The sequence below is a fragment of the Coregonus lavaretus genome (assembly GCF_964263955.1).
Source record: "Coregonus lavaretus genome assembly, chromosome: 4".
Classification (NCBI taxonomy): domain Eukaryota; kingdom Metazoa; phylum Chordata; class Actinopteri; order Salmoniformes; family Salmonidae; genus Coregonus; species Coregonus lavaretus.
Window position 1 is genome coordinate 16,988,751 of NC_139991.1, and position 14,133 is coordinate 17,002,883.

General features: G+C 42.2%; 1 pseudogene across 1 annotated transcript; it reads left to right on the forward strand.

Moving 5' to 3' along the window:
• The first annotated feature begins 6,045 nt into the window (after positions 1-6,045).
• On the forward strand, positions 6,046-14,026 carry LOC311127562 (receptor-interacting serine/threonine-protein kinase 2-like; annotated as a pseudogene). Its single transcript, XR_014615290.1, has 11 exons — positions 6,046-6,266; positions 8,101-8,246; positions 9,127-9,276; positions 9,565-9,707; positions 9,856-9,905; positions 10,056-10,205; positions 10,609-10,694; positions 10,902-10,970; positions 11,066-11,207; positions 11,360-11,569; positions 12,233-14,026. The product of XR_014615290.1 is annotated as a receptor-interacting serine/threonine-protein kinase 2-like (transcript).
• Positions 14,027-14,133: the final 107 nt, after the last annotated feature.

Sequence of the window (14,133 nt, forward strand, 5' to 3'; positions counted from 1 at the left end):
GCGTATAATGGAGTTGGAATCAAGTGAACCCTCTCACAACTTTGTATACGTGGATGAGGCTGGCTTCAACCTGACCAAATGCAGAAGGCGGGGTCGGAATATCATCGGTCACAGAGCTACTGTGGATTTGCCAGGCCAACGGGGAGGAAATATCACCATGTGTGCTGCTATTTCGGAGCATGGTGTCCTAACCCATATCCCCCTTTTAGGGCCATACAACACCCAGCATCTACTCAACTTTTTAGAGACTCTCTACAGGGCTCTCATCCCTGATGATGAGAGGGGTCTGTTTAGAGAGGATTTGCCAAAGTATGTGGTAATTTGTGATAATGTGAGTTTCCATCGATCAAACATCATAAGGCAATGGTTTGTGACCCACCCGAGGATGCTCATAGAATTCCTCCCACCTTATTCACCATTCCTTAACCCAATTGAGGAGTTCTTTTCAGCATGGAGGTGGAAGGTGTACGATCGTCAGCCACACACACAGATGACCCTGCTGGCTGCAATGGATGCAGCATGTGAGGACACCACAGTAGACGCCTGCAGAGGATGGATAAGGCATTCCAAAAGATTCTTTCCACGTTGCATTGGAAGGGAAAATATCCGGTGTGATGTGGATGAGAATATGTGGGCTGACAGACAGGAACGTCTGGATGTGTAGAGACAGCACTAGAACAGTGCTGTGGGCAAAGTTGTGCCTTAGGGGTGGTTTCCTGTGTTTCTTTCTAATTTAGTTTTTTTTCCTTTGTGCCCCTTGGGTTGTCCAGTCTCTTTCAATCAATAACCCACATACAGTAATATGTAAATAGTACTGTTGAAATTGATATATGCCATAGAAGTGCAGCCTTGTGCATTTTCAATACAGTAACTGTCATCCAAACTGTAGCCTAAGTTTACATCAGGTAATACTGTCAAAGTACACAGTTCCATTGACAACATGCCTAAACATTTTGACAACCTTGTTCGTGAACAATGACTCAATGACTTTATCATTTTGATGACACTGACATGATCATTGGCATGAATATTTACTTTTGAGAGATGTTTAAGGATTTTTAGTGACTGACTAGCTTTAGAAACATATCTATTGTATATTGCAGTTTGTACAAATTGTTCTGAGAAATGCACTTATTATTTTGCACATGTTAGGGATGATGTGAAAAATGCACCAAAGCGACTGAGAAAAACTGTAATATAAATCATCACACCCCCTCCTCTTCCTTCAGTCCTGTCTCTCCTGAAAACATTGTAGCCAGGCACAATCAAAGCAGCAGATGGAGAGTTTCTATGGAGCCATGTCTCTGAGAGGCAGAGAAAGTCAAGGTTGGAGTCTGTGAGTAGATGTTGAATTTGATCACTTTTTGGAATGACACTACGAATGTTCAAGTGCCCCCTTAGTAGTCCCTTGGGTTTAGCTCGTGGGTCCCAGATGACTCGAGAGTGATTGACACATTGAAAAAAGTTAAATTTTCTGTGTTTTCTGACGGCTGGGTTTAGGCCGTTTTGATTAGGGGCAGTTCGGTAGCGCAATTAACAATCCCTCCCGCCTGCACTGGATGCGGGAAACTAATTAAAACAGCTTGCATACCAGAAGCAGAGTCAGAGATCGCATATAGCGACTTTGGTATGTTTGAAGAGTCAAAATCCATCCTGGAGCCGGGTGAGTCGAGAGAAACCACAGGACCATAGCACTCACCCACCTCCACAGCGGCGACGATCAGTGGACGAGGCCATCCACCACCCTCCACTCCGGTGCGTATCGCTGGCTCGGTGATGTTGGGCCCAGGATTGAGTTGCACATCCCCGGAGAGCAGGAGGGTAGTGAACAGGTAGTTTAACAGTTTCCGATAAATGTTGGACTTGTGTTTGTTGCGCCTAAGCGGTTCAGTAGAATAAGGAGCGAGGTAGACTTGGCCATTATTCAGAACATTATGGTATGCTGTGTACTGTCCGCTCCCGTGGAACGGTGAACCAATGTGTTTGTGTTTGGTGTTAATATTCTCCGGTAGTAGACTGATTGTGTCATCCCAGCAAGGACGCACTGAGATTATCAGTAGAGCAGCTACATAACTGACAATCATGGCAGAGTACTGGAGATAAAACACATAATTGCGCTTTAACTCTTTGCATGAGTTACTTAGCTGGGGTCGGCGTACACCTGATGGTTTAGATAAAATTACAGCATTCGAATGAGAAGCGGCACCTGCCACACCACCCTGTCTTCCGTCCGCCATTTTCAGTCTCATAGTGAGGGATCTTAAAGGAAATGGAAACAGGACTAAAGATAGACACATAGGCCATGCTGTTCTCTATTTCTGTTTTACACCTCCATCACCTGTCTACCTCATCAGTCCCAACAAATATCACTTCCTCTGTGTCTGAGTCATCAAAGCCAGTCATAAACTCATCACATGGAGAAAATGATGATCCAAGTCAGATAGATTCAAATCAAAGATGTGTATGATGAGCCCAGAGATGACCACTTCCATGAGCATTGTGACTATTGCGCACCATTTCCCCTAGGCTTACAAACTCTCTCACGTTGCTAAAGACAGTCAGACACCGACTTATAAAACATTGTAAAAGTGAATGTCTACGCATTTAATTGCTGAAACATATTCATGGCTCAGCCATATCCACACCCAGGTAGCTCATTACAGTATTGTCGATATTTTCTCTGCCTTTGAGTATTTTAGTTATTAAGGCTATTATGGCTGTTTCACTTCCCTGTTCTCCAGACCAGAGCTGTGTTCGAATACATTTACATTTTACATTTTAGTCATTTAGCAGACGCTCTTATCCAGAGCGACTTACAGGAGCAATTAGGGTTAAGTGCCTTGCTCAAGGGCACATTTACGTCATTTAGCAGACACTCTTATCCAGAGCGACTCACAAATTGGTGCATTCACCCTATAGCCAGTGGGATAACCACTTTAACAGTAGCCTGTGTAAATACATAAACTAACATACTGTACACAACATACTTAATGTATACTACATACTCAATTTACGTCACAAATAGTATTGTAATGACCTGACTAGATCATAAAAGAACAACTGTCCAGACAGAGGATTGAGTTTACGAATGGACGGTTTATTAAACCAACTTTACACAGGCTACTGTTTGGCCGTAGCCCACGCCAAATAAATGAAAGATAACCCACAAGCCAATCGTGACCTTCTCTTGTGAAGCCCAGACGTAAAAAGAGAGAGAACAAAGGCTAAACCTGGTCTTAACTTCCAATGCTCCATCCCCCTGCCCAACCCCCCTCCACGCCACTCCGCCAACCGCCAGGATGCCCGGCATCAGAACATTCCAGGCATTCCCGTGATTGGCAGATAGCAGGTTGATTGACATGTCGGACCCCGCGAACACTGGGTACTGGTAGGTACAACACAACCATCTACTAGCCTAACACATAACACACAGCTGTCTGTGCGGGTCGCTACAGTATGGTTAGTATTAGTATTCGAACTCAGCTCAGGAGATTGGCTAGGCGGTGGCGCGAGTTTGAGAACGAGCGAATCCAGAGAAATAGCAATGGCGTCTTTTTGTAGGCACTAACTCCGCCATGGTTCGTTGGACAAAGCCTATGTGGAAATATATGGCGTTTTTGTAGGGTTTTGTGATAAACGCCGAAAATAAGGTATGAGGTTTAGGAGATGATCAATTTACTGTATTGAGCCTCTCCAACCACCCCCGAAGTGCCTTTCATTGTTGACCAATCACAGTAGAAAACGTCGCCTGCGTGGTGAAACGTCAGCACGTAACAGCAGGACCAGTTAATTTGCCCACTCCTGCTAGCTTGCACAATCGGCTTGCTCTCACGTTTAACAATAAAAATCATTGTTTTCTAATCCATTTTTTTGTGAATCTTTTCTGTTGCATGTAAATACGTTTTTATGCATGCTTATGTTGTTATAGCGATAATTTTTTTCGCATGTTGATAATGTTTGTTTATTTCATTGCTATGGTCACCGGTGGCTATCGCCCTGTGTGCAAAGGCACTAGCTGCTTTGACAAGTGGTGTACTCCGCAGGCTACTATGCGACATTACGCTGGCTGGCTAAAAAGCGCTTGTTGGGCACAGCGACTGGGGAGTTAACTTTTTTGGCAATGTGATATCCCATTCATACCCAGACGAAAAGGCACCAACTTTACCATGCCCCCAACTTAATATTGCCTTTTCTTCATATCTGAAAGGTATTGCCGGTAACAAAGCCTGTACTTTTATTTCCAAGCGAGGTAGTCATGATTGCGGTATTAGGCTATGTTTAAAAGTCCCGCCAACGCCTCAGTATCGTCGCCTTTCATCTTACCGGCTTTGTCACACATTAAATCATGAACATTCTATTGTTGTCTGACATCAAACTTTTCCCTGTCAATCACAAAGCTTAACAGAAAATGCTTTTAATGCATGTATTCTCTCTATTTAAATATATTCTAATTTAAACTACAAATCTGTCTTCAGCCAAAATAACTGGTGGGGAGTTTGAAAGGAAAGAAAGCAGGTGATGGTGTGATAACATTGACTGGTGATGATCAATGTACTACAGTAACCTATCATGCCTAATAATTATCCAACGAATGATGGGTTAATATGAATGAGCTTCTTCAGCTACACATAGCCTCTCTTTTTCAGATGAGCACATGCGCAATTCATTCAGGTCATCCAGGTCAGATTTCTTTACAAAATTGGAAAGAGCAGATTCTAAATTACAGGAACCTACAAACTCAAAAAAAAAAAAAAATCAGGGTATGGGCTCTGACAGCAGTTCTGTTCCTGTGACACTCAAGTTTTTTTATTCTGTTACATTCCATTATTTTCTTACTGTAGAATATATATATGTGTGTTGACTGTGATCAGTGCAGGGGCATGTCTTGTCTGTTTAATGAACAAAATACTAACTATTGATTTCATTTGCATGGCACAGCCATGCAGCCTATAGGCTGCACAGACCAGTAACATAATTAAACTCAAAATATGCTATTCTATTTTTCTTAGTCTTATAATGTTTCTTAGAACCTACCTAAATGAATACATAATGGGTTCTTTGTGATGGTGTATATTCAATGGATTTATTAAAATAGACTCCCACCCACATCAGCACATACTTCCACTGGTAAACAACAGGTGCCGGCATGCGAACAGGATGTATAAAAGGCTTATGCTGGCAAGAATGTGGTAAAAATGGAACTGTTTGAAAGGTGTTCAAAAAACATTGGCCTATACCAATCTCTCCTTTGACCTTGAAACAGTGTCCCATCAGCTTTTCATTTAGGGGCAATTCCATGGTAACGGAATTACGCTGAGACTCCAAACATTTTTTTTTTTTTTTATGTTAACAAACCATACAACTATATGCACAATGACTACTTTGAACAATTTACACAGTAAAACAAACAAACAAAAAACATTTACTGGAAAAACTGTGCAAATGCAAAGTTTGGTACCATAATTCGTTTTATTCTGTTACCAAACTTTGTATCTGCACAGTTCTCCTGTAAATGTGTTTTTGTAAAATGTTCAGTGGAAATTGTTAAAAGTAGCCCTTGTGCATAGAGTTCTATGGTTTGTTAAACTCTGAAATCAATGGTTTTTGTTTGGTATACATTTTAAAGTGAAAGAATCTCAGCATAATTCCGTTACCATGGAATATTTGCCTTTAGGCTACTTTGTTCCCACAACTACTTCATTCCTGACTGACAGGTGCAAAAGTGAAAGGGCTTAAAATGATTTTCCCATGCCTCCTGTAGAGGGCTGTTAGGGAACAGAGTTGGGAAATTCCAAGTCTCTCTCTCTCTCTCTCTCTCTCTCTCTCTGAAGTGATGCCACCGCCTTTATCTGTTGTTACACCATTGACAGTAAAAAAAAAAAAAGACTTCATCCCTCAGTTTATAGCCTACTGTAGCTAGCCAGGGGATTTCCCTGAACAAAGCAACCAATCGTGTAGATGTAAACACACTGTCATCATAGCACACGCAACTCGCTGCTTGCTGTTCAATTTGTCAGTGCAGTGAAAGACAAATAGATTAATCCATGGCAGAGCAACAAGCAAGATAAAATAAAACTAAGTTCTATTATTATTGAGTCGACTGGTTTCTGTTTCTATCAGATGGCGGTGGAAACTGTTCGTGAAGAGGACGTGCTAAATGTGATCTTGTGCGGAAGGAGCGCAGGCGGGTGTCTTCGGGGTACTTACCGGAGAACAGAGCTACAGGTGTCAATCAAGCTCCTGTCGTCTCGCACTGCAGGTCGAAGGTAAAATTGGCAAATCTCAAGCTCAAATTGAATGACAAAATCTCTCTCTCAATTCAAGTCAAAGGGCTTTATTGGCATGGGAAACATGTTTACGTTGACAAAGCAAGTGGAATAGATAATAAACAAAAGTGAAATAAACAATCAGAAATGAACAGTAAACATTACTCACAAAAGTTTCTAAATAATAGACATTTTAAATGTTTTATTACTAGCCATGTACAGTGTTGCAACAATATGCAAATAGTTGAAGTAGGCTATGAAAGGGAATAATAGACAGATAAATATAGTATGTATTTACAATGGTGTTTGTGCTTCACTGGTTGCTATTTTTTTGTGGCAACACTGTGGCAACACTGTGGCAACACTGTGATGACACACTGTGGTAGTTCACCCAATAGATATGGGAGTTTATCAAAATGTGATTTGTTTTCAAATTCTTTGTGGGTCTGTGTAATCTGAGGGAAATATGTGTCTCTAATATGGTCATACATTTGGCAGGATGTTAGGAAGTGCATCTCAGTTTCTACCTCATTTTGTGGGCAGTGGGCACATAGCCTGTCTTCTCTCCAGAGCCAGGTCTGCCTATGGCCGCCTCTCTCAATAGCAAGAGTTATGCTCACTGAGTCTGTACATAGTCAAAGCTTTTGTTAATTTTGGGTCAGTCACAGTGGTCAGGTATTCTGCTAATGTGTACTCTCTGTTTAAGGCCAAATAGCACTCCAGTTTACTTAGTTTTTTGGTTAGTTCTTTCCAATGGGTCAAGTAATTATCTCTTTTTTTTCATGATTTGGTTGGGTCTAATTGTCTTACTGTCCAGGGGCTCTGTGGTGTCTGTTTCTGTTTGTGAACTGAGTCCCAGGAACAGCTTTCTGAGGGGAATCTTCTCTAGGTTCATCTCTCTGTAGGTGAAGGCTTTATTATGGAAGGTTTGGGAATCGCTTCCTTTTAGGTGGTTGTAGAATTTTAAGGCTCTTTTCTGGATTTGGATAATTAGCAGGTATCGTCCTAATTCTGCATGCAGTCTCAATTTGGTGTTTATCTCCATTTTGTGAATTCTTTGTTGGTTACTGGACCCCAGACCTCACAACCGTAGAGGCCAATTGGTTCTATAACTAATTCAAGTATTTTTTGCCTGATCCTAATTGGGATGTCAAATTTTATGTTCCTTTTGATGGCGTAGAAGGCCCTTGCTTTGTCTCTCAGATAATTTACATCTTTGTGGAAGTTACCTGTGGTGCTGATGTTTAGGCCAAGGTAGGCATCGTTTTTTGTGCGCTCTAGGACAACAGTGTCTTGATGAATTTGTATTTGTGGTCCTGGCAACTGAACCTTTTTTGGGACACCATTATTTGTATTATAGGTGCTGCTATAGGCTCTTCTTTGTTGGGGACAGAAGCACCAGATCATCAGCAAACAGTAAACATTTTACTTCAGATTCTAGTAGGGTGGGGCCGGTTGTGTGTGTGTGTGTGTCTCTCTCTCTCTCTCTCTCTCTCTCTCTCTCTCTCTCTCTCTCTCTCTCTCTCTCTCTCTCTCTCTCTCTCTCTCTCTCTCTCTCTCTCTCTCTCTCTCTCTCTCTCTCTCTCTCTCTCTCTCTCTCTCTCTCTCTCTCTCTCTCTCTCTCTCTCTCTCTCTCTCTCTCTCTCTCTCTCTCTCTCTCTCTCTGTCAACTTTCCAAAAGATGACAAATCTGTCAAATCATGGTGATTACTTGTTTAGTGTAAACAAAAGCCTTGTGAACCAAGACCACTTCAGCAGGTGTTTGTGTGTTTATATTTGTTTACTGTATATGTTTGTATGTGGTGTGTTGACTGTGTGTTTTGTTCTGCCCCAGTGAGTGGACTGAGTGTGATGAGAGACGTGGATGTGGTCAGACAAGTCCATTCAGAGCGGGTTCTGGTTCCACTGGGTGTGTACAAGGCCTGGTGTCTGGTGTATGACTGGATGCCTGAAGGCTCTCTACACTCTCTACTATACCAGGTCAGTGTAATATATGAGCACTCAGTCTAACTCAAATATGAATATGCATGTATAGTGTGTGGCAGTAGGCTAATTGATTAATCTAAGTTGGTTCTGCATCTTTTCCCTTGGTTGTGGCCTACAGTATACACAGAGTATACCAAACATTAGGAACACCTTCCTAATATTGAGTCTTGCCCATTCACCCTCTGAATGGCACACACACAATCTATGTCTCAATTGTCTCAAGGCTTAAAAATCCTTCTTTAACCTGTCTCCCCCCCTTCATCTACACTGGTTTAAGTGAATTTAACAAGTGGCATCAATAAGGGATCATAGCTTTCACCTGGATTCACCTGGTCAGTCTATGTCATAGAAAGAGCAGGTGTTCTTAAAGTTTTGTACACTCAGTGTATGTCAACAAACTAGTGGTCAGAGCTTCGATAGACACATATAAAGTTAATCAAATAATGTCCTTCTTTTGATTGCTTTATTTACAATTCCTGTGTTTTCTATGCTTGTTGCCCACATGCTGTGTCTGGAAAGCCCCTGGCTGATGCAAAAAGAGATCTATCTGTCACTGCCTTATTTACACAAAGAGCTCTTCCTGGTTCAGGAGAAAGTGCCCTGGCTGGAACATAACTTCAGACAGTAGACATGTGACTTAATTCCATTGCACATGACTTAGTCTTGCTGTGGTTAAACTGTATTTACATACAATAAGTTGGGTTGTGATCAGGTTGAATTCTTTAGTATTTTCAGTTCACAATTTCAACTTTGTGTTGTCATGTGCTTTTTTCCCCACAAGTCATTTTCAGTTCCCCTTTATTGATGTATTTATTTATTTAGAGAGTTTATACTGAATCTGTTGAATGATTGTAACCCTTGTTATCCCTGTCAGACCCAGCTGTATCCAGGTCTACCGATGAGTTTCAGGCTTGGCATCCTATTAGATGTGACAGAGGGGTTGTGCCACCTCCACTGCATACCACTCCCCCACCAGGCCCTGAAACCCACCAATGTTCTCCTGGACCAGCAGTACCGGGCCAAGGTAGAGAACAGTGACTGATAACTGACCCAGTCCTGTACTACAGAGACAAAAGCCTTCTCTCTGAGTGGTGAAACTAATGTGAGAAAGAACTAAATTTGATTGATGGTATATGCTCCATTGGATATGGTGTATTGTGAACAGTTACAGGTGTAAGCTTTACAGTGTACGTATGTGGGTTTGAGTCTGTGTTAGAGCAGGTGTTTTTTGTCGATTTGTATGTGGGTGTTTATGTTCATGTGTGTTGTCGTTTATGTTAATGTGTGTGGGTGTTCATGTTCCTACCTCCAGGTGAGTGACTGGGGCCTGCCCAGGGAGTGGAGGGTTGGCTCCTCTCTCTCTGCTGGAGGAGGGCCCTGCTTCAGGGACTTGGTATACCTGTCTCCTGAGGCCCTGACAGGGACCACACCCTCTGTGGAGGCAGACATGTACAGGTGAGATCACCTTTCATGATTCTGCCACTTCAAACAGTCATATTCACCAATGAAATGTACCAGGTGGGGCAGGAGGGGTTTACCACTTTTCTACAGATGCCTTTACTAATGAATATGCAGTTACCCAATGAATATCTTCTCTCTTTAGCTTTGGTGTGCTGCTGTGGGAGACTTTGAACAGAAGACAACCATGTGGAGGTGTGTTTCTATATCTTTCCGTAGATTCAAAGCACAGCTCTGTTTCTATCAGAGGAGACTAGGTTATACCTGGCCGTATATCATACAGTCTCAATATTTTATTACATTTGTAACTTGTAAGACATCATGTCATTGTCTATGCCCAAGCAGATTTGCTCCAGCTGCTTTCAGGTGAGGATGGGGTTGATTCAGGCTTGGAGGATGAGCTGCCACCCAAGCATGTACCCCACTGCCATACCCTCTCCCAGCTGATGAACAACTGCTGGAGCACTAACCCACACAGCCGTCCAACAGCAGAGGGTGAGTCTGTCTGTGAGGGTGAATCAGAGTATAGATAGACAATGGTGAAGAGAGCAGCTGGGCCTGGACTTTGTGATCTCTCCTTACAAGTCCCCCTTCCTTGACTGGTTACCCACCTGCCTGTTGAGGACAAGTGACAGGCACAACCACTTGCAGCACCCACCTCCTCTCTGTTCCACATGCCAGGACTGAGAGATACAATCCCATACCCTACTTCTGCCATCTAAATTGTGTGTAATTGTTTATTATATGATGTTAGTCCATATCCATGTATTTAATTGCCTATGACTGCCATGTGGATATAAAAAAAATATTGAAATGTTGGTGCATTATGGTCAATGTGATGTTTACTTGGCAGACATCTTTTTCATGTCCTCTTCTTTCTCTTGCTCTCTGTCCACAGACTGTTCATTGGAACTGAGGAGCGCCATAGCAACCTTTGATCCTGATGCCATGACAAGGGCTATCCTCAGGATGAGGGAAAGCAAGGTACTGATCATCCTTATTTAATAAGTTCTAATATTACACTCCGAAGTCCAATATTCTCTGTTACCACAACCCTGATCGGCTATCGGTTTGTTTTGACTGAGGGAATGAGGATATGTTTAATATGGTTTTAATCTCTCAACAGTTACTACTGAGAACAGTCTCTCATCATGAGCAAACATGTGTATGCGTTTTCTGTCTCTTTACCAGGAGAGGGCGCTACATGACTCTAAAAGACATCCTGTGAAGGATATTCCCATTGAGATAAACAACCTAGAGGTGAGCTTGGTTCACATTTTTGTGATATTATGATTGTACTTAATGCTTGTGAAGTCTATTACATTTAAAACAATATTTACATATCTCATTACTAGGCCTGCGCTGGTTCCGGAGACACTAAATGTGTGGGTAACAAGACACTGCCTTTACCACAGACTACCAGCCCTAGTGAAACACTCCCTAGTCCCCCTACAGCCATATATATAGCGGAAGCACCCCAGAGGAGGCACTGTCAGGGTAAGAACTTCAAACTGATCGATAATGAGAGCAGTTTGTGAATGTGCTCAGTTTGTCAGTGAAACCACCCTGTTGTTTATCTTCTTTATTAAGTAATGATTAATTTATACCTTATCTCGAACAGTATAACAGCAACATGTGTCTCTCCCCAGACTGTGTGACTGGCTCTGTGGTGTCTTCTAGCAGTCCCACCAGTCCCAGATGTCCCAGCAGTGGCCCGGTTCCTGAGCATCCCAGAGGGACAGGAGGGACAGGAGGCGTCTCCCAGGGACAAAGACAGAGCCTACCACCCCCACTCTCCTCAAGCCCCTCCAAAGCCCTCAGACAGAGCCCTCTCAACCAGCCCACTGCCAGCTCCCATTGTAGGAAATGTGTTTAAGCTTAGACCTCCCACCTATTACCCAGTTTTGTCTGCAAACTTATGTACAGTTCCAGACTGTAGCTATCTAGAATTTACTTATCTTTTTCTAGCATGTTTCTAAAATGTTGCTGAAAAAGGTGAAGAGAAAGTAAAGCAATATGAAAATGAGTAGACGTTAGAAACAATGCCTCCCTCTGTGTGTTTGTATGTGCACAGTAAGCAGTTTTGGGGATTGCTGGTTTCCTGCATGGCCATCCTTTCACAGTCTTATCTGTATCCAATGCATTTCCTCCCTTGAGAATCTTTGTTTCTCTCTATAAGTTGTCTGTTGTCCCAGTAAATGCTCTGAGTCAAAAACATTTTGTCTTTTAAAAAGCAATACATGGCTACCACACATTTATGATAGTGACTAGTGTGTTGAATAAGAGGGTAACTTGTCTAGTAGGGCTATGAATTTCAGTCTTCAGTGAAATAATCTACTGCACGAATTACTGTCTTTCATATCAGATAGCTACTACTTCTCTCTTGTCCTCTTTCTCTGAGTTGTCTCAGTATTTTTCTTAAGGTCCTCTCTACATGATTTGTGTTTTATGAGTGTGTGAGAGATGTGATATTATAGTTTTTGTATCATCCCTGAAACTTCACCCTCCCTTCTTGTCAGCAGCTGCACGGTGTGTGACTCCGATGGCGGTGAGCTGTTGTCGTATCCTGCGCGAGAGGCGTGAGGGCATAATTCGAGGCATGACGGAGGGACGACTCAACAACCTGTTGGATGTGCTCATCTCACGGCGGGCCCTTCCCCTGGAGGCCTATGAGGTCATCTCTGCCTCTCTGACACTGACTGCTCGCACACGCTCCCTACTGGACACCTGTGCCTGTCTGGGGGAACACGCAGCTTCCCTGGTAGCTACCACCCTCGGTCTGATGTCCATTGCCACCAATCGTGGCCCTCCACAGATGTCTCACTGAAGGTGGATGGATGGTTATTAGAATGGGGGTTGTGTAGTGATGGGCCCCTAACCAAATGTATCTGTTCACTGTTTATCATGTCATACTGTATCTCAGAGAGTCAACTGAGACTGGAGCCTTGGAGTGAAGAGCTGAGGAACCCTAACCAAATCTATTTTATACTCACTCAGGTCTAAGACAGACCACAGTCCGTCAGAGTGAATATCAATTGGAGAACCTGAGATTCCTAATTTCATCAGAAAAGCTGCAATGACTCATCTATATCCATAGAGATCCATGTTGGTGACACACCCGTCCATGCCTTTGAAGTCTGAGTATTCAGTCAGAGTGGTGCTACCTCTGAAGTTGATGTCAATAATATGTTTGATTAGAGGACGCTTCTGTGATAGTAAAATTATAGAAACAATGTTGGAGAGAAACCAATGAAAAGGAATAGCTGTGTGGATGATTAGGAGTGATTAATCTGCTTTGATCATGTTTATGACCCATCACTAGCGATAATGAGTGTTAACTATGTGTTGAGGGAGTACTGAGCTAGCACACACAAAACTGTTTGTTCTATATTAGATGCTACATTTTCTGTGTTATGACTTTTGTCCCTCTCTCTCCTCTGTGGGTTATTGTATGGTGCCACAATGTAGCTCGTCTTTTGACAGCCTGTTTATAGCGTTCATATTGTACAAAACTATATGTTCAACATAGTTTGGATTATCCTGTTCAGCAGTTTCTGACTTGGTATCTTGTAACAAGATTATTATTTGTTGGTTTATCATCAGATAAGTCTCATTTTATGCTACTTTTGCTGGTTGTTTGTGTTTGTAAATCTGTTAAATCCTTGAACCTATTGGTCAATGTCACATTCCCCTCAGGGTACCCATTGATTTTGTTGCCCATTTTGCGCATCACGCCTTTTAACAATTACATTTACATTTTAGTCATTTAGCAGACGCTCTTATCCAGAGCGACTTACAGTTACATTTTTACATTACATTTTAGTCATTTAGCAGACGCTCTTATCCAGAGCGACTTACAGTTAGTGAGTGCATACATATTTTTTTTTCCATACCCCCTGTGGGAATCGAACCCACAACCCTGGCGTTGCAAACGCCATGCTCTATCAACTGAGCTACATCCCTGTGAGTGCATACATTTTCATACTGCAATACAATGTCTAATTGCATGTCTGGTCTTCACACAGTACCACAGGCTTCACACAGTACTAATTGTCACACATTTTAAGTACAGTCTAAAGACGTTTATGTACTAAAAGGGTAAAAAGGGGTCTTGTCAAGTGAGAGGCCCAGTGAAGTATTGGCCATAGCGTACATCTTTTTTTTTTTTTTTTTTTTTTTGGGGGGGGGGGGGGTCTGTTTTAACATCATGATGAGAACAGAAGACATTCATTTCCCCAAAGCACTGTCTGTGTGTGAACAGCCTAATGATCTGAATATTTTGAGTTGCATAATAAAGCAAATGAATCTATAACGACATAACATTAGATCAAGACTCCTACTTGACACTCAAGAAGCTCCTTTCTTGTTGTTTTTTGAGTTCATGCACTCAGAAACAAAGGAAGATTTTTTAAAGAGGTTGTAA